General features: G+C 45.8%; 1 protein-coding gene across 1 annotated transcript in view; it reads left to right on the top strand.

The window, feature by feature from the left end:
• The first annotated feature begins 13,416 nt into the window (after positions 1-13,416).
• The window catches only part of LOC142312243 (uncharacterized), a 32,444-nt gene continuing 26,907 nt past the window's right edge, over positions 13,417-18,953 (top strand). The window contains exon 1 of the mRNA XM_075351165.1: positions 13,417-13,607. The gene's annotated coding sequence lies outside the window, so the exon portion shown is untranslated. The remainder of the gene's footprint in view (positions 13,608-18,953) is intronic.

Here is an 18,953-nt window from a genome sequence, read left to right as displayed (position 1 = left end):
GGGCTTTCTGCATTTAATTCATGGTAAAGTGTTTTTTATTTTACTAATTTTATCCCAAAGAAATAAAAGTTAACTGTGGACATGTTTAGATTCATTGATAGCTTTTCAAGCATAGAAGTCTGTTAGATGATTTTTCTATGGCAAATCAACATTTTGTTTTCCCACATGGCCAGTTTATTTGTTCTAGATTCTTTTATCCCTTCAAGTTATAGGACAGTATCACAGAGATGCTGATAATGTCCTCTGATTCAAAAATGAACGCCCCTACATCCAATATCCAAGGGTGTGCTACGTTATTATAGTTATTAATAATAATAGTAATAATAATATAATAATAATTTATTAATATATTTATTAATAATTACAATAATTTGTTTTAAGGAATGTGGATGATTTATGGAATTCTGTGTTTTATATTTAATGTATTGAATAATCTGCTTTCTTTTTATAGAAAGAATGATTGCAATGCAGATTTCTGTGGTTCAAGCAAAGGTTATAAAAGCCATTGAAAGGGTTTTCCATTATTACGTTACAGATAAAAACAATATTTCTGGTGTTCCCGATTAGGTACAATCTATACAATGTGACTTTCATGCCTAAATGTAGAGCTCCGGGGCCACGCATTTTTTGAATCTAATTATGTTTTGGATAATAGATTCAAAAAGGGGGGGAAAGATGATGTGGAAAATCACACATATTATTTAAGGTTTTAATTTGTTCATCGATTTGGGTTTTTCTATTAAGTGTTCTTTATATTTTTATCTGTAAGGAGGATACAGCAGACAGACATATCTCATGATTGCTCTGATGTAACAAGAATTGTCAGGTTTTGAACATGTCTCAGATGAGCCCATTGCTAATGCAGATTTTGAGTTTTTCTGTAGATGGATCCAGATACCAAGATGCTGGTTGATTCTGCACTGGATATGCTGAGGTTACGCAACATGAGGTATTAAAAATCAAACCACTCCTCTCTCATCGGAATAGGAGAATGAGTTGAAGAATTGCGATCACTGTGGTTTGTAGAGCGGAAAGGGGTAAGATAGTCAAAATGTGGATATAGGCAGCACCCGGAGGAGATACTCGCACAGGTGCACAACAAAGAAGCAGTGAATGGGCCTAGAGTTGAGAGTCCAATGCAGACCAGTACCAGTACCTCGGTGGCTCCTGTCACGTCGTCCGTGACATTGGTCACTCCTTGTGTTCTTAAATCCTTACAGGAACAAGCGATTCAGCAAGGAACGGCGTGTGAGACGCAGGGAGCCAGTGACTGAGGAAGGTCTGTGGATAAAGGGCGGTAAGCTTTCTCTGCCATGAGAGCTCTACTCAATAATGGCCCAGGTAACCCATGTGACAAAGGTGTTGGGATGGACAAGATATGGACGGCACCACTGCTCAGTACCCAGGTGGCGAGACACCTCCAGTCTTGTAAGACGTGTGTCTATTAAGGTAGAAAAACTGTAAAGACCTCGTAGAAACACCCCCCTCATCCGCTCTACTGCTCCGGTGATTGCAGATTAGTCATATACATCTACCATGAGTAGGTTTATATGAGTTTTGTGCGTGTTGTGTGAATTTCTTTTCAGGCCTGCTCTGAAACATATCCAGTGTGGAAAACGTTACTGCTGAAAAACTCATGATGCTGGTGGTATGTAAAGATGGAGTTCCTAAAAAGCGGTAAAAGTACATATTCTATAGCACAGGTCATTATAGAGATCCTACAGTACCTGGCGATGCCCCTGATAAACCCTGTCTGCCACTGCGAAGAGGGGAGAAACGTGTTGCGCTTCTTTCATGCTAAGTGTCTGATAAATATGCGTTTATTTTATTAGCCTGAGTGTGAATTGGACAGTGGAGGGCCTGTGATTGGATAAGATCTCCTCATGACTTTACCTGGCCTTATTATTATTATTATATTGATACAGTGGGTACATGTTATACATGTGAGATATTTAATTTCTTTTAGGGTTTGGTCCTTGAATTTGCTGTATCATATTGATTTAAGCTACCAAACAGCTATGTAAAATGCAGAGTGTGAATATTTAATCTTTGGGAATTAATTGGATATATATAATTGCATATAGACGCCTCTTTATCCCCGGTATCTCACGGTTTCTATATTCCCTCACTGACATTAGCAGCACGTATTAGCATTAGCAGTGTAGGGATAGGGAGGGTGAGCCGTCAGGGAGCGGGGGCGCCAATTCACCTTATAGGGTGCCGACCTCCGCTGCGAGGTAGGGAGAGTTTAGGGCTATTGCCACAATACCTGCCCCCTCCTTTATTGGAATATCTAATTGTGTCTATACTCACATGGGTGTATGTTGTTTAAAATTTTAATGATTATAACATAAAAATGTAACGATCCCCAAGATAATGGTGAACGCTGCAAATCATGTAACAAATGTTCGTTTTCCTTAATAATTAGATCTTTATATAAGGTATTTTTGGTTTAGTACCTAGAACGTGATTATATTTCTCACAGATACTGCAGATACAGTGTGATATCCTGACCAGTGATGTATGAGCCGTATACAACTGCCTATATAGTGTGTTAAATATGTGTATCCTCCAGTTCCAGATCCTAAATCAGTGTCAGGAGCACGTGGTCTCCAGCCAGGAGACTGGGTGATCCTAAAAAGACAAGTCAGAATGAGCCATGAGTCAGAATCAGGTGGACCGATCCAGCTTATCCCAACCACAGCGACTTCCATGAAGCTTGAGGGAAAACCCAGACAGCAGCGGCTGTAAAGAGTCCATCGTACCAGCAGAATGGGGGTCACAACACACATAGTGCTGGACTATCTCACATAGAACCTTATGGAGAATTTCTAGATTGGGAATGATACATGGGAAATAACCATAAGGGAACATTGGGTACAGGAACATTACACAAATAAGGGCTCATGGTGGAAAAAACATTATCTAACCTGAACCAATCAATTATTTTAAGGGTTTAAGTGACTTTTTAAGGATAACATACACTTGTTTTATTTGTTGGTATTTGAAGCCGTAAAAGTGCTACTCTGTGTTACTGAAGGTAATCGGATCCATGTGTAAGGGAAATCTTGTTAAAGGCCTCCTGGTGGTAGATTATAGACCCGAGACAAGAAGAGATCCATTAGTGTTGTGATACAATCAGGTGTATTCGGGTAGAAAAGTCTTGAAGACGCGGACAGCACTCGGATATTGACTGAGAATCAGTCTTTCAGAAACAGTAATGCTAAAAGCTGCAGCATAACAGTAAGAAGCTTATTCTTACAATTGCCTTACTCTTTCTAATCGATTAATCTCAAATTCTGAGTAAGCTCTTCAGCATTAAATAGTCTGTTCTAGTTACCTGTGCCTCTGTGAACTGTGTGTGCGGGATGTGATCAACTCTCTGATCAGCAGTCTGTACCAGCGGGGGCAAAGGCTTAGTATTGCTTGTATAGCGGATAGCAAAACGAAAAAAGGTTGCAGTTAAAGCATTAGAGGACCACGGTAGGGTCAGAAGGTTAATAAAGTATTTAGGGGGGACTGTTGAGGAGAGCCATAAAAATGAAATACTTAATTAACCTCTGGATATAGAGCATTGTGGGAAATATGTCGATTTGCCTTACATAATTCAGGTTTCAGATCATATACATGACACAGATCTAAAGATGGCCACCATTTCCTGTTATCCACACCTTGCTTGGAATGCAAGGAATGTCCAGATGAAAGAAGACCACCATATAAGGGAAGACCCCTGGTCAAGCTAGAAGACCAACCCACAGATCAGATGACACCACAGACCAAACCATCAGCATGGATCCACTAAATGACGTCCCTCCCATCGTCATGGTTTCATCCACTGGAGTCAGACCTGCCCATCAACAGCAACACGGTTCTCCCCATTCGCTAGCCCATGAACTGTCCCACTAAATGGGCATATCTGAACTTGTGTACGCCCCTAGCCTATATCAAGAGGATGCATGAGTCTCCTCTGTCTGTTTTGGTGCCTTTTCTACTGTGACCAAGAAGAGATTACACATCCGACTGTGTCTGGTGTGGATTCTTTTATACATGCACTTGGCCCATATCAATTCGGCCAGGCAGTAGGCAACTAGTGATCTCTGGTTAAGAGTTCACCTTAATACCACAACCCTATCCAAAAGTAATAAATGCTATTTAAAAAGCATTTTTGGAAAAGCAGCCAGTGTTCGGGGGCAGAAAGCAAACAAAAACAAACATTAAAGGGAACCTGTCAGGTCCAATATGCACCCAGAATAACGAGCAGTTGTGGGTGCATATTGCTAATCCCTGCCTAACTGTCCCTGCATATGTGACGACCCTGACTCTATCAGGGTGTCACAGGGATCTGCACCCTCTCTTTCATGGTGCAGAACTCACCCTCCATGGTTCTGGGATCCTAACTACTGGTATTGCTTCCATCAGCACTCAAATCCTAAACACACCTCACACCACACCTTGTCAGGCACACCAGTGGGTGGTCTAGCTGGAACAGGGCCACCCACCTAGGGGTCAGGCAGACTGGTGGGAGGGAGGAAGTCAGTTCAGTGATAGCTCCCAAAGAGTGAGGAGCTGGGAGTAAATTAATAAATTAATTATTAATAAATTATTAATTAATAAATTATTAATAATTATTATTAATAAATGAATAAATTAGTAAATTTCTTAAAATAGGAGGTTGCCTGTAGCATAGCAAGGGAGGATCTTTGAATATTGTTTTTAATTGGTCATCCTGCTGTAAAACATTGTGAAGTTTCTTAGCCATTTTTCTCAGTACCTCAAGCTGTGGGTTATAGGCTCCTCTTTTTGTTTGTATTGAAGCAGTTCACTTCTAGGGGTCCTTGTTGCTCAAATGATCTGATCATCAATGAAGGTGGGGTGGTAGCTTCGGTTTAAAAATGTCTTTGTAAGATGGGTTCAGTGTTCATCCCTATCTGCTGGGCTGAAACAGATATGATTATATCTGAAGGCCTGGCCAGACTTTTTAATGTGTTTGGGGTGGAAGCTTTCCCACCTGAGGTATGTAGGACGGTCAATTGGTTTCCGATACACCGATGTCTGGATTGAACCATGTTTAATTTTTATGGTGGTATCCTGGAAGATAATTTATGGTTTTGAGTGGTCCAATGTCAAGTTTATGGTAGGATGAAATGCATTGCATTTGTCATGGAGTTTTAGAAGTTCTTGTTCAGACTCAGTCCAGATTATGAAGATGTCTTCAATGTAACAGAAATAGGCCAATGGTTTGATGAAACAGGATGCTAAAAAGTCAGTTTTCAGTGTAGCCTTGAAAAGGTTGGCATACTATGCTACCATTTTGCTGCCTATAGCAGTTCTTGTGGGTTGTAGATATAGTTCCTCGCTAAAAGAGAAAAAGTTGTGTGTGAGGATAAAGAGTGCTTTACACGCTGTGACATCGCTAGCGATCTCGTTAGCGATGTGACACGCCAGATCGCAGATGCGATCTGCTGAGATCGCACATAGGTCGTTTTTATAGCGCCGGTCACATGTGCGATCTCGGCAGATCGCATTGTATCCATTGTGGTCCGGTAGCTTGGAGCTGTCCGGGCCCCACTCCCCATTGTGGCTAAGTGGAGGAGCCTGCTCTCAGGGCTCACGCTTGGGATTTCAGTGGGCTGTTTGCTAGGAAAGCCCTATTCCCCTTGTTGCGCTAGTGCCCCGATTCTGGAGCTAGTGGGAACAGTCCATAAAAGCCCCGTTCTCCTCAGGTTAATTGCCGGGTTGCATACGCTGTGAGCTCCACAAAGACAGCGCTGATCTCCTCCCTCTGCTGTGATCTGGACAGCCCAGGTGGAGTGTCCAGATGACAGCAGGGAGCCTTCCTGGATTAAGTATAGGGTCACAGTCCGACTCACAGAGTGAATGCCCTGGGGGCTGCCATAAAGGAGGTAACTGTCTATACTCACGGTAAATCCGAGATGGCAGCCCCCAGGGCTTCAGTAAAACTAGAATTAAATAAAAACTAAATAAACAGTGAGTTTAATTTTGTATTAAAAATACTTGATTTCATAATCACTATTTTTAATACAAAAATAAAAAAACACGACACCTTCCCTTTAAGGACATTTTCTACCCACCCAGAGATTTTTTCAGTGAGTGTTCCCACCCCTGAGATGATTGGCTTTCCTGGGTTATCTGGCTTATGTATGGGAAGCATATAGAAAGAAGGGAATTTTGTTTACTTACCGTAAATTCCTTTTCTTCTAGCTCCTATTGGGAGACCCAGACAATTGGGTGTATAGCTTCTGCCTCCGGAGGCCACACAAAGTATTACACTTAAAAAAGTGTAACCCCTCCCCTCTGCCTATACACCCTCCCGTGGACCATGGGCTCCTCAGTTTTGGTGCAAAAGCAGGAAGGAGGAAACTTATAAATTGGTCTAGGGTAAATTCAATCCGAAGGATGTTCGGAGAACTGAAGACCAGAACCCAAAAGAACAACCAGCCCAAAGGGCACAGGGGTGGGTGCTGGGTCTCCCAATAGGAGCTAGAAGAAAAGGAATTTACGGTAAGTAAACAAAATTCCCTTCTTCTTTGTCGCTCCATTGGGAGACCCAGACAATTGGGATGTCCAAGAGCAGTCCCTGGGTGGGTAAAAGAATACCTCAATAAGAAGAGCCGAAAACGGCCCCCTCTTACAGGTGGACAACCGCCGTCTGAAGGACTCGCCTACCTAGACTGGCGTCTGCCGAAGCATAGGTATGCACTTGAGAGTGCTTCGTGAAAGTGTGCAGACTAGACCACGTAGCTGCCTGACACACCTGCTGAACCGTTGCCCGATGCCGCAATGCCCAGGACGCACCTACAGTACTGGTAGAATGGCCTTTCAGCCCTGAAGGGAGCGGAAGGCCCGAAGAACGGTAGGCCTCGAGAATCGGTTCCTTGATCCACCGAGCCAAGGTCGACTTGGAGGCCTGAGAGTCCATACGCTGGCCAGTGACAAGGACAAAAAGCGCATCTGAACGGCGCAGGGGCGCCGTGCGAGACACGTAGAACCGGAGTGCTCTCACTAGATCCAAAGAGTGCAAATCCCTTTCACACTGGAGAATTGTATTAGGGCAACAGGAAGGCCAGGAGATATCCTGATTTAGATGAAAAGGGGATACCACCTTAGAGAGAAATTCCGGGACAGGACGAAGCACCACCTTATCCTGGTGGAAAACCAGGAAGGGAGCTTTGCATGACAGCGCTGCTAGCTCAGACACTCTCTGAAGAGATGTGACTGTCACCAGGAAGGCCACCTTCTGCGAAAGACGGGAGTGAGAGACATCCCGCAGCAGCTCAAAAGGCGGCTTTTGAAGAGCCGACAGGACTCTGCTAAGATCCCAGGGTTCCAATGGACGTTTGCAAGGTGGGGCCATGTGGCAGACCCACTGCAGGAACGTGCGGACCTGCGGAAGCCTGGCTAGACGCTTGAAGAAAAACACGGAGAGTGTGGATACTTGTCCCTAGAGAGAGAGTCGAGGGACAAACCCTTGTCCATTCCAAATTGTAGGAATGAAAGGAATGTGGGTAAGGCAAACGGCCATGGAGGAAAGCCGTTATCAGCGCACCAGGATAGAAAGACTTGCCAAGACCTGTAATAGATCTTGGCAGACGTTGGCTTCCTGGCTTGTCTCGTGGTGGCAATGACATTCCGAGATAACCCTGAAGACTCCAGGAGTCAGGGACCAATGGTCACCTAGTCAAGTTGAGGGCCACAGAATTCAGATGGAAAAAACGGGCCTTGAGACAGCAAGTCTGGGCGGTCTGAAGTGCCCACGGTTGACCCACCGTGAGATGCCACAGATCCGGATACCACGACCGTCTCGGCCAGTCTGGGGCGACGAGAATGGTGCGACGGCAGTCGGACCTGATCCTGAGTAGTACCCTGGGCAGCATCGCCAGAGGGGGAAACACATAAGGCAGTCGAAACTGCGACCAATCCTGGACTAAAGCGTCCGCTGCCAGAGGTCTGTGATCCTTCATGAAGGCCGGGACCTTGAGAGATCGACGTACTGCGTTCCTCAGGGGCGATGGATCTCTCGAAGCACTTCTGTGCAGAGACCATTCCCCCGCGTCCATGCCCTGATGACTGAGAAAATCTGCTTCCCAGTTTTCTACGCCCGGGATGTGAACTGCGGAGATGGTGGAGCCTGTGGTTTCCACCCACTGCAGAATCCGCCGGACTTCCTGGAAGGCTTGACGACTGCAAGTGCCGCCTTGGTTTGCGAACGGCACTGCCTCCATAGCTGCAACCATCTTCCCCAGGAAGTGCATGAGGCGCCTTAAGGGGTGTGACTGACTCCGAAGAAGTGATTACACCCCCGCTTGCAGAGAAAGCTGTTTGTCCCTGGAGAGTCGCCAGAGCGACGGCAAGGCTTTGTTGACACGCCACCTGAGAAGGGGCCCAGAGGTGAAGAAACGAGCCGCAGGACGAGAACTGAACTCTATCCTGTAACCATGAGACAGACTGTCTCTCACCCATCGATCTTGAACTTGTGGCCACCAGGCGCCGCCAAAGCGGGAGAGCCTGCCACCGACCGGGGATGCGGCTAGGGTAGGCCGAGAGCCATGAGGAGGCCGTTTTGGAGGCAGTGCCCCCTGCGGCCTTTTGGGGTCGTGACGTGGGCCGCCTCGCCTATGAGTTCCTCTGGCCTTTCTCCGGCCTGTTGGACGAAGAAGAATGTGGCTTGGCGGAGGGACGAAAGGACCGAAACCTCGATTGGATTTTTCCTTGCTGAGGTCTCTCAGGTTTGGACTGGGGTAAGGAGGAGTCCTTTCCCTTGGATTCCTTAATAATATCAAAGACGGAACATGCGGAGCAAAATTCCATGTGACAGCATTAACTCCTTCAAACAAGCCTAGATTGCTTGGAGAGCCCACACGGCTGCAAAGGCCGGGGCGAAAGACGTGCCCGTGACCTCATAGATGGACGTCACCACGAGCTCCATCTGTCTGTCAGTGGCATCCTTCAGGGATGAGCCATTTGTAACAGACACCACGGACCTAGCAGCCAATTTGCAGACTGTAGGATCCATCTTGGGAGAACGAGCCCAACTCTTTACGACTTCAGATGGCAAGGGGTAACGCGTGTCAGTGTGCCGTTTAACCCAGCGCTTGTCCGGGACCGCTCCGGGTTTCTGGACAGCATTCCTGAAGTTAGAGTGATCAAAAAACGTATTGCGTGTACGTTTGGGGAACCGAAACTGGTATTTCTCCTGCTGAGAAGCCGACTCCTCTAAAGGAGGGGGCGGAGGAGAGAGAACCAGCACCTGGATGATGGAGATCATTTACTAAGGCGTCCCCCTCAGGAGTATCAAGGTTAAGGGTGAAGTCAGGGCCAGAGCCCTGAGCTCCCCCGTCCGCCTCGTCTTCCTGAGAGTCCTCAAGCTGGGATCCCTAGCAGCGCGGGGAAGAGTCCCAGCGAGACCGCTTAGCCGGTCTTGGACTGCGGTCCGGGCAGGAGTCCTCCGCCTGAGACCTAGGGCTCACCCTGGGAGTGCGCTGCGGCGCAAACCAAGCGGGGCCTGGATGAGACAAGTTAACAGGGCCAGGGCCTGTGAAAGGTCCGGTTTGGACTGCAATGCCTCAAGGAGCCTAGAAGACCATTTGATCATATAAAAATGACTGAGGGCCAACACCGGTGACTCTGTCCCTGCAGCCTGCTCAGGGGGAGCAGGGGGGTCTACATGAGCCGAGGGGCCCACCAGTGCCCGAGGCTCCGGCTGAGCAAGCGAGGCTGAGTCGAGCATTACTCACAGTTTAAATTTCTTCAGCAGGACTAGAACTCACGACCTAATGATTCATAGGGGAGCTCTCTAACCACTGAGCTACTGTCTGTATTTGAGGGTAGGTGTATCCCGCCGGTAACATAGCCCCACAAGAGGTACAGACCGCGACAAAAACCTGTGCCTGTTGTCTCCTAGGAGAGTGACCACTGAAGGTTAAATGTGAACAAAGGGTATACAGTCTGTCCGAACCGAAATATATATATATATATATATATATACATATGTATTCGGCACTCTAGGGGGACCAGCACTGGGTGCTGTGTTCACCCTGAGCTCCCCTGAGAAGCACCCACCGGCAGAACGCCAGAAAATGGCCGCCGGAGCTCTCAGGGGAGGAGCGGGGCCGAGGGCGGCTCCAGCAAAGAGCGGGAGTCTGGGTTCCCCACAGTGGTCAGTGAGGGGGGGGGGAAACATGCAGGATGTTCCAGCCCTCACATCCGACCTCATGTCGGTAATCCCGCCCTTAGCCCTGACAGGCAGGCCCGGGGGCGGGATTTTCGCGACTAGGCCGCGGTGAAGCCGGGGCCTAAATTTGAGGCCGCGCCCGACCAGCAGGACAACTACAACGGCTTCCGGGAGGAAGGTGCGCTCCCTGTACAGTCCCCAATGGGGACACAGAGTACCTTCAAGTAGCAGGGCCCGGACCCTGGGGTTGAAGAGGCTCCGGTCCGGCAGATTCCACCAGGGGCTGCGGATGGAGCACGGTCCCAGTAAATGGGTGGCCGTTCAGGATCCCACTTCTCCCAGAGCCGCTAAGGGATGGTGAAGGAGACGGCATGTGGCTCCAGCCTTGGTACCCGCAATGGGTACCTCAACCTTAACAACACCGCCGACATAGTGGGGTGAGAAGGGAGCATGCCGGGGACCCCGTGGGGGTCCTCTTTTCTTCCAACCGACAACTAAGTCATGAGAATGCATGAGTGGATGTGTGCCTCCTTCCACACAAAGCATAAAACTGAGGAGCCCGTGGTCCACGGGAGGGTGTATAGGCAGAGGGGAGGGGTTACACTTTTTTAAGTGTAATACTTTGTGTGGCCTCCGGAGGCAGAAGCTATACACCCAATTGTCTGGGTCTCCCAATGGAGCGACAAAGAAATTCCCATCCTTGGATTCTCAGGTATTAAGTCCAGAAGGTTTGTGGAATCTGTACCCATAAAACTGATGACCCTTGTCAACTCCTTCATATATTTTGGGATTGGGTCATCATCCAGTCTGGTGTAGTACTGTATATCCGTCAGCTCTCTGTGTGCTTCTGTAATGTAGTCCGTTGTATTCAGAACTATGGCGCCCCCTTTATCTGCTTTCTTAATAGTGATCTCCTTGTTTTTCTTCAGGCAGTGAATTGCCCTTCTCTCCTGCTCACTGATATTAGAGGTTTCCTTTGCTTTTTGTCCAATATCATGGACTGTACCGAATATCTAAATGAGTCAATATATTGATCCAAAATGGTGTTGTGGCCAGAAGGAGGTGTCAGTCAGAGGCTTACTTGTTCTCTAGTCTGACTTGTGTTTGGCTGTTTAGACAGAAAACGTACACACACACACAGCGTCACTGTGTACACACATGGCTTTGTTCTTTACACATACAAACTCCACTCAGCTCATGTTATACACACACGACTCTGCTCAGTAAACATCGCACACACGGCTCTGCTCCGCACACCTCGTACACACACGGCTCTGCTCCGTACACCTCGTACACACACGGCTCTGCTCCATACACCTCGTACACACACGACTCTGCTCTGTACACCTCATACACACACGGCTCTGCTCCGTACACCTCGTACACACACGGCGTTGCTCTGTACACCTCATACACACACGGCTCCGCTCTGTACACCTCGTACACACGCGGCTCTGCTCTGTACACCTCGTACACACACGGCTCTGCTCCGTACACCTCGTACACACACGACTCTGCTCTGTACACCTCATACACACACGGCTCTGCTCCGCACACCTCGTACACACACGGCTCTGCTCCGTACACCTCGTACACACACGGCTCTGCTCCGTACACCTCGTACACACACGACTCTGCTCTGTACACCTCGTACACACACGGCTCTGCTCCGTACACCTCGTACACACACGGCGTTGCTCTGTACACCTCATACACACACGGCTCCGCTCTGTACACCTCGTACACACGCGGCTCTGCTCTGTACACCTCGTACACACACGGCTCTGCTCCGTACACCTCGTACACACACGACTCTGCTCTGTACACCTCATACACACACGGCTCTGCTCCGCACACCTCGTACACACACGGCTCTGCTCCGTACACCTCGTACACACACGGCTCTGCTCCGTACACCTCGTACACACACGACTCTGCTCTGTACACCTCGTACACACACGGCTCTGCTCCGTACACCTCGTACACACACGACTTTGCTCCGTACACCTCGTACACACACGGCTCTGCTCTGTACACCTCGTACACACGACTTTGCTCTGTACACCTCGTACACACACGGCTCTGCTCCGTACACCTCGTACACACACGACTTTGCTCTGTACACCTCATACACACACGGCTCCACTCTGTACACCTCGTACACACGCGGCTCTGCTCTGTACACCTCGTACACACACGGCTCTGCTCCGTACACCTCGTACACACACGACTCTGCTCTGTACACCTCATACACACACGGCTCTGCTCCGCACACCTCGTACACACACGGCTCTGCTCTGTACACCTCGTACACACACGGCTCTGCTCCGTACACCTCGTACACACACGACTCTGCTCCGTACACCTCGTACACACACGACGTTGCTCTGTACACCTCGTACACACACGGCTCTGCTCCGTACACCTCGTACACACACGGCTCTGCTCCGTACACCTCGTACACACACGGCTCTGCTCCGTACACCTCGTACACACACGGCTCTGCTCCGTACACCTCGTACACACACGGCTCCGCTCCGTACACCTCGTACACACACGGCTCCGCTCCGTACACCTCGTACACACACGGCTCCGCTCCGTACACCTCGTACACACACGGCTCCGCTCCGTACACCTCGTACACACACGGCTCCGCTCCGTACATGTCGTACACACACGGCTCCGCTCCGCACACCTCGTACACACTCGGCTCTGCTCCGTACACACACGGCTCCGCTCCGTACACCTCGTACACACACGGCTCCGCTCCGTACACCTCATACACACACGGCTCTGCTCCACACACCTCGTACACACACGGCTCTGCTCCACACACCTCGTACACACACAGCTCCTCTCCGTACACCTCGTACACACACGGCTCCGCTCCGTACACCTTGTACACAACGGCTCCGCTCCGTACACCTCATACACACACGGCTCCGCTCCGTACACCTCGTACACACGCGACTCCGCTCCGCACACCTCGTACACATACGGCTCTGCTCCGTACACCTCGTACACATACGGCTCCGCTCCGTACACCTTGTACACACACGGCTCTGCTACATCCACACTGTAAACCCCTCCTGACCCCACACATAACCTTCCCCTCATCCAGCACCATGACACCCAGCACAGAAGAGTCCTGCATACACTGAGGAGCTGATCATGTGACCCCTGACTCCTCCCCTCCATGTGACATCATCACAGGTCCTGGAAGCACAGAGCAGCCATATATCTAGTGTGCGGCTCTGCAGGAGGAGGTGTGTGGAGATTCCCCATTACTGGGGCAGGGGGCATTAACCCCTTCAGCTCTGAGACTTTCTTGGGGTTTTTCTGTCGCTGATTTCTATGAATCGTGAGGTTTTTGTTCCTTTCCCTCTGATAGATACAGACGCACCAACTATAAAAGGTGGGTAGGTGCTAGAATGTACAGGCTCCTGTCATGTGATGGGGCATGCTCAAAATGCATCCGGACATTTCCAGACGGAATAAACATTCTTTCTTTAAGTCCATGTGGGCATAGAGGTGATTATAATAGAAGTGGGGGTCTGGGGGTAAGAGCTCCAGATGGGGGGTTGCAGGGGAGGGGTGAAGCTCCCCTTGCATGATTATAATGGATTTCCAAAGGCAATTACCAGTCTTGCGGCGCTCCTGCTACCAATGGTGGAACATATTGGATGATTTTTGGTCATATGACTGGACCAATATACAAATAAGTAAAGAGATATTTTATTTGTACATTAAAATATGGTTAATTATACAACGCGTTTCGGCTCGGATGTTTTATCCTTCAGCCTTCTTCAGGTATAATTGTGAGAAAAAAGATGTATACATCTAACTTCATGAAGAGGCATGCTTATATAGAGACTAATCCCTCATTTCAAAGTGGATACATCCTGAACAGATAACCGCGCCCACCCGCCTCTAATCACATTACATAGGATTCGCTTCTAATAGAAAACTAAGAATTACACAGCAACAACAACAACAATATAAAACAACATCAGAATTATTGAATATTATGTAAAAAGATTTGTTTTAAAACTTATTAAAAATTAAATAAAATTCAACCTTCTCAATTCAATTTTTTTTTTTTCCCTTTCTCCTTTCCCCTTATTTTTATATAAAGTTGTTATACATTTTCCACTACATGATACAAACTCTGGAAGCGATAAATCCAATAAGCTTCCTTACGGTTTAACATTTTACATCGGTTGTTTATATTAGTGGATATTTGTTCTAAAGGTGTAACTTTTATAAAAAAAAAATTATTATGTTTTAATAATAAGTGTCTTGACAAACTATGTTTAATAAAACCATTTTTGAGGGATTAGTCTCTATATAAGCACGCCTCTTCATGAAGTTAGATGTATACATGTTTTTTCTCACAATTATACCTGAAGAAGGCTGAAGGATAAAACATCCGAGCCGAAAAGCTTTGTATAATTAACCATATTTTAATGTACAAATAAAATATCTCTTTACTTATTTGTATATTGGTCCAGTCATATGACCAAAAATCATCCAATATGTTCCACCATCGGTAGCAGGAGCGCCGCAAGACTGGTAATTGCCTTTGGAACTTCTTTCACTAAGTGCACCTGCTGGAGGGCTCCTCTATAGAATCCAGTGCGATTGCTGCATACTGCACCATAATCCTATTGGAAAGTGGATCAACTCCTCTTGGATTATTCCAGGCCTTCTAACCTCTGAACCAGGTGAGAGTTCCACTATTTCAACACCTTTATATATAAAAAACTCACTACACTGAGATTGGCTCCGCGTTTATCTCTTTCTATCTTCCCCTGTCTCCAGGGTTTTTTTCTATTGTTAAGCTGAAAAGGAGTCATTCCAACCAGGGCCGTGGAGTCGGTAAATCAAACCTTCGACTCCGACTCCTCAATTTCTCTTGCACCGACTCCGACTCCAACATATATTGCTTATAGTTAGGTGAAAAATTTATTGTAATACATGAACATGTGTATGTGAACATCAGACATTTAATCTTTTTTATGATACAATAATCAAGATATTTGTATAGAACATAAAATATATTTATTGGAATACAACTTTAGAACACAAACTGTAATAAATTGTAAATATGTAATACACTATGTAATATACAGTAGATTACATTTATATCTTGTGTGTGTATGTATGTATATATATATATATATATATAATATATTACATATTGTATTACATATTTACAATTTATTAGTTTTATTGTGTTCCACAGTTGTATTCCAATAAATATATTTTATGTTCTATCTAAATATCTTGATTATTGTATCATAAAAATAATTAAATGTCTGATGTTCACATTGTACTACAATACATTTTTCACTTAAATATAAGCATTATACTAAATGTTATTATTTAGTAAAATATTCAGCACATTCTGCATTGCACTACTGTCCCCAATTTATTATATATTTTAGGAGTCAGAGTTGGTGCATTTTATACCGACTCAGACTCCACCAAAATGAGCTCCGACTCCATGACTCCGACACCGACTCCACAGCCCTGATTCCAACCAGCTAAGGAAACGGACACTTCAAGTTTGGAGAGCGTGCAGCTATCTGGAAAGAAAATAAAAAGAAAGACAAAAAGATGGAATATTTCTCCACAAGACACACTAGGAGACAAGTACTTTTTTCTCCATTATGTTCCATTTCACCTCCTACACCGAGGGAGACCTCTATAGAAACTCAGGTGGACTTAGAAACTAAACAACTGATTACGCGTTTTTTCTGGATTTTGAGAAAAACATGAAAAATGAGATCAGGCATCAACTTGATGCTGAATTTTTAAATGTATGTTTAGCACAAAAAAGTATACCAAAGGGTCTTCGTATATATTTTAAAAGTAAATTCTCTGAGAACCTGCATTTTACTAAGAATTGGAATACTATTTTGGATATATGTTCAGAAAGTTTAATGAAAATTTTAATTGAAAAAAGAAATCAGCTGGCTGATACAGCGGCTGATTTGTGTAAAAAAAAAAAAAACTCTTTCTGAACTGGCAAAATATGAAGCTTGTACTTTTTATGACATCATTAATAATGATGTTACTAGAAGGCTACAAAAATTTGAGACAGATCTAGTAGAAAATAAAACAAAAAAATATCGTAGAGATTTTTTTAATAATAATGATCCAAATCGTGCTAAAGAAAATCCTAAAAAAACCATTCTTTCCTAAAAAAGACTTTCCCAAAAATAGAAATCCTTCTCATCTTTTCCCCATAACACTAGAAAAGGGGAAAAAAATAATAATGATAAGCCCATTGTACAACATATTAATACACGTACTTTGTGAAATTCTACAATACCACACAAAAACACACTACAGGTCAATACCCCAGAACCTATAATAATGCATCCACTCCCTCTGATACCATTTCTCCAGCCAGTATCCAACACATTGAAGGTAATAATATATTACCCCCTCCTAATCCTGGTCTTCCTCCTTTACAAATACCTGTGAATATAGCTGTTTCCAATGTTGATCTCAGCACATGTGAATTTACTCTACATGAGGCTACTTCTTCCTTCCCCACATTCACCACTGTTCTGCAAGCTCCCTCTCCCTCTCCATCTTCCACCATATCCCATCTGTCTTTTTTAGCTATAGGAACCACGAGACCGGAGACACCAAATATAGTTCTGCCACCCTTGATTACCAATTCCAACACAGCCAGCCAACTACATCCTCTGCAGCAAAATTCAATAACTCAATATTTCCATCGAATTCCTGTACAAACAGCAAAGAAAAGAAAAGGAGGCCCAGGAGGATGAGGAAGAGGGAATATGAAAGAAAAACCTAATAAAATAATAAAAAAAATTGAGAGTAATAATAGTAATGAGATAACAAAAACTGTGACAATTCCTACAGTAAAAATTTTTAATCTGTCCGACCATTTATTATCCTCAACAGAAATAGAGGTATTAACAAGAGGTCTAAATTTCTGTCCTACACAAAACAGTAATCCTTTTGAACTTTTTTTGTATCTGAACCAGTATATATGTAAATTGACCTTAGCCAGGCATTTTGCAGTTTTAGATAAAAATATGGGAATCAATGTGAATTCTGGCATAAGCAAAGTAACGGATCCTAAATTTATACACAAAGAGGTTCAACCAAAATCTAATTTTTATCCTGTACATCATAGAGGCCACAATATTGAGACCTTTTTCAATCTGGTAGCAGAGGAATTCAGAAATTTAGAAAAAAATACCAAATCCTCTAAAAATAAAAATAAAAGTTCACAAATACAGGGCCGACAAAAAACAATAAGAAAAATTTTAAGAAAGGAAATATTACCCCAGAAGAAAGAAAAGCCTTAGGCTATGTGCGCACTTACCGGATTTTGCCGCGGATTTTTCGCGGATTTGCTGCATGTTTCGCTGCAGAAAATGTTCATAACATCTCTGCAGTGAATCACCAGCAAATCCTATGGAGAAAAAAAATCCTGTGCGCACTGGGCGGAATTTGACAGCTGCATGTTTTGCTGCGGGAATCCCGCAGCAAAAACAAGTGCATGTCACTTCTTTTCCGCACATCGCTGCGGGATTTCACTCCATTGACTCAATGTTAATCATGAAATCCCGCAGGGAATAACGCAGGCAGCAAATTCTGTGCGGTTCACTGCGTTTTGCTGCGTTATTCCCTGCGGTATTTCGCAGTTTACCTCAGGTAATGTACATCGCCTGTCTGCGGTTTTGCAGGGAAGTGATGTCATTACAGGAAGAGGAAGCCGTGCAGAGAGTAAACACACACATATCAGACACATACAGACATCACAGACATAGAACACATAGACACAGACACATAGAACACACATAGAAAGAAAACGGAAATATAGAAAAAAAAGAACGTGTGCTCCGCTGCATATTTACCTTCCAGCCGAGGTAAGCACACAGCGGCGGCCCGGTATTCTCAGGCTGGGGAGGGAGAGGGGCAGGGATAATGTCCCCCGCCTCACTCCCCCTCCGGCAGCTGAGAATATCAGCCGCAGCTGCCCCGGCACTGTCGCATCCATTATGCGGCAGCACCGGGAGTGTCCTCGGCTCTTCCTGCCGCCGTGTAGCAGTGGCGGTCAGGGTAATATAACAAGGGGTTAATGGTGATGGGGGACCACCGCCATTAACTCCAGGCTTGATCATGGCAGCGTCTATGTGACAGCTGACATGATCAACCCGTAAGTAAAGTGAAAAAACACAGACACCGAAAAATCCTTTATTTTAAATAAAACCAACAAGCCTCGTTCACCATTTTATTAACCCCCCCCCAAGCAAAGCTCCGGCGTAATCCACACAGCTCTGGCTCCTGCGTCCTGCACTGCTGACATCCAGCCGCGACTGTCACAGACACAGGCTGAATGCAGCAGACAGCAGAGGTAATTACCGGTCATTTCCCACGGCCGGTAATGTGAACTCACTGCCGACCGTGGGAAATGCAGCGATCTGTCATCTATCTATCCCTCTATCTATCCCTCTATCTATTCTTCTGTCTCTTTATCTATCTATCTATCTATCCATCTATCTATCTATCTATCATCTCAGAATTAAATGACTTTTTTTTTTTTTTTTTCAATGTGCTTTATTGCATTGAATGCAATAAAGCACATCCCAACCCGCACGCGGCAAAACCGCGGCAATACCGCGAATAATACCGCGGTAAAACCGCAGCAAACCGCGGCAAACCGCATGCGGTTTTCGGGTGCGGTTTCCCGCGGTTTTTTACCGCGGGTGCG

The sequence above is a fragment of the Anomaloglossus baeobatrachus genome, chromosome 5, assembly GCF_048569485.1.
Source record: "Anomaloglossus baeobatrachus isolate aAnoBae1 chromosome 5, aAnoBae1.hap1, whole genome shotgun sequence".
Lineage (NCBI taxonomy): Eukaryota > Metazoa > Chordata > Amphibia > Anura > Aromobatidae > Anomaloglossus > Anomaloglossus baeobatrachus.
The sequence above is the reverse complement of the archived record's forward strand: the minus strand, read 5'-3'. Positions and strand labels throughout refer to the sequence as shown.